Raw genomic sequence first — 3,081 nt, 5'->3', positions numbered from 1 at the left:
GAACGGGGACACATAAGGACAGCTCTCAAGCCCTGTGGCTATCCCAGATGGGCTTTTTTATAAACAAACAAAAAGAGGCCCACAAAGAGGGAGGATAACAGGAGGAGGGGGAATGTCATTCCATACATTTCAGGAGTTTCAGAAAAACTTAGGTGGATCTTTAACCAACACCAGATCCCCGTACATTTCAAACCTGGCAACACCTTAAGACAAAAACTGGTTCATCCCAAAGACAAGACTCCAAGAAACAAGCTGGACAATGTGGTTTATGCCATTCGGTGCAGTGAGGAGTGTACTGACCTGTACATTGGGGAGACTAAACAACCGCTACACAGGCGCATGGGCCAACTCCTCAGGACAGGACTCAGCTGTTCACATACACCTCAAGGACAAAACACACTCCTTTGAGGACAACAATGTACACATTTTGGCCAGGGAAGATGATGGTTTTGAGAGAGGCGTAAAAGAAGCCATTTTTGTCAACCTGGAAAAACCATCACTCAACAGAGGAGGTGGACTCAGACACAACAACATCACCCACATACAAAGCACTTTTTAGGAACAATACACAAAAGTTTCACCTCAGTTTCACACAACAAAGAGGCAGGTGACCGAAACCGTTCTGATGGGGACCACAATGACCCATCAGACTCTTAACGACTGTTTACACTTTCTCAGTTGACCCCAAGGCCCCACCCAACAGGGTGGAGCTGAAGTATCTTTATTCTTTCACACCTAGAGTATATATTTGCTGTACTCCCCACCACCAGTTAGCACTGAAGAAGCCTCTTGGATTAGAGGTGAAAGTTAGCTGCATCTAATCTTTATTAGATTTTGCAGTCTTTGCTAATCTTCATGACAAATTTCATTGACAAAAATAAATAAATAGCAGAAGGCAAATCAGCAGAACAAAACATGACCTTAATTGGTTCAATGTATTGCTAGGTTGAGCAGATCTGGTATGGCTGTCGTAAGCCAGAATATAGGAAACACTGGTATGAGGAAAGTCATATTGTTTCAAGGTGGAAATGCTGTAAGGTTAGTGTCAAGTAAGGTTAAGATTGAACTTTATTGATCATGCCCTGGGGAAGTTACTGAAGTAGGAGTATGAAAGAGTTCCATCCAGGGACACAGTTTGTCAGGCTGTGGGGGTGAAGCTATTGTTTTACAGAAGGATGTTTAATGAGTGATAATTCCAACCATGTGTTTGTTTCAGAAATATTTATTGTGTTTTTACCCTTGCCCCATTTTCCTAAAGATGGGATTCCTAAAGTTTTTCCATTGTCACTTCCTACAGATTCTTGTTTTTTCTTCGCCTTTTTTATGGGTAATTATTTCCACCCCACAAAGATTTGACTTTCCAAAAGTCTGCATATCTGTGTCACAATAGTTGTCTTTGCTTGTGCTCCATTTTAATCACCATCATCAGAATGGATGGCTCCAAAGGCATATTTTAACAACAAAATAACATGTTTTGTGCAGGAAGAACTGACTGAGCACCCTAATTTTACTGGGTCATAAGTTTCCTCCTCTGTCAGTCTTAACCTTAATTCTCTCTTTATTTCTGCAGGCATAATTCATCAGATGAAGGGAGACTACGAGACTGCACTTAAGTTCCACAAAACGCACTTGGCCATTGCTCAGGAGCTCAATGACGACGCTGCTCAGGGCCGGTCCTATGGAAACATGGGAAATGCCTATAGCGCTCTCGGAGCTTTCGACCAGGCAGTTCGCTACCATCGACAGGAGCTGCAGATCTCAATGGAGGTCAATGACCGGGCTTCACAGGCTTCTACCCATGGTAACCTGGCGGTAGCGTATCAGGCTCTGGGTGCCCACGACCGTGCTCTGCAGCACTACCAGAACCACCGCAACATTGCTCGTGAGCTCAGGGACGTCCAGAGTGAGGCACGTGCACTGGGAAACCTTGGTAACTTCCATTGCTCTCAAGGAGAGTTCCCTCAGGCCGTACCCTACTATGAGCAGTACCTTCAACTTTCCCCAGACCTTCAGGACATGGAGAGTGAAGGGAAGGTCTGTCACAATCTCGGTTATGCCCATTACTGCCTTGGCAACTATCAGGATGCAGTCAAATACTATGAGCAGGACCTGGCCCTGGCCAAGGACCTACATGACAAACCGAGCCAGGCCAAAGCCTACTGTAACCTGGGGTTGGCTTTCAATGCCCTGGGAGACTTTTCCAAAGCAGAGGAGTGTCAGAAATATCTGCTTTCACTGGCACAATCACTAAACAACACTCAAGCTCGGTTCAGAGCCCTGGGAAACCTTGGTGACATTTTTTTCTGTAGGAAGGACGTAATTGGAGCCATTCAGTACTATGAGCAGCAGCTTGCCTTAGCTCATCAGGTATGGTATGATTGCAAGTCAAGTCAATTTTATTTGTATAATCCACATTAACAAGAGAGCAGATTCAGTAAAGGGAGAAAGGGGAAAATCAGGAAGACAGCAGAGGAGGGAGAAAAGAGAGGAGGGAAAAAAGGGAGAGCTGGAGTGGACATACAGTACTGTAGTATACTGTAAAGAACTTTATTGTTGTTTACAGACTAGTGGAGAAAGAGGAGACACGGTTATCATCCTGACACTAATAAATGTTTATGTGGTTCTCTAAGAATGGAGGAGAGAAAGTCCTCAGTGCTCATAGCTACTTGTTTTGAGACTTTATCAGCTCTTTCATTTCCTTGTGAAATTGGATCATCTTTTCGTGTATGTGCTTCACATTTACATACAGCTACTTTTTAGGGAGTAAGATTGCTTTCAATAGTTCTTGTAAAAGTTTATAGTGCATTACAGATTTCCCCGTAGATGTTTTAAAACCTCTATTTTTCCACAACTGGGCAAAAATATGTACTGCACCATACGCATATTGACTATCAGTAAAAATGGTAACGTCTTTTCCTTTTGATAATTTCAATGCTTCTGTTAACGCCACTATTTCTGCTGCCTGAGAACTATAATTTGTACATTTTACAATACGTTTCCATTTTTTCGTGGCACGTCTGTCAAATCTGGTCTTAGTTTATACATTTTCTCTGATTCTGCTAAGCAATCATGAGGTTCTCC

Source organism: Cynoglossus semilaevis, chromosome W (genome assembly GCF_000523025.1).
Source record: "Cynoglossus semilaevis isolate Cse_v1.0 chromosome W, Cse_v1.0, whole genome shotgun sequence".
In the NCBI taxonomy this organism is placed as follows: Eukaryota; Metazoa; Chordata; class Actinopteri; order Pleuronectiformes; family Cynoglossidae; genus Cynoglossus; species Cynoglossus semilaevis.
The sequence above is the reverse complement of the archived record's forward strand: the minus strand, read 5'-3'. Positions refer to the sequence as shown.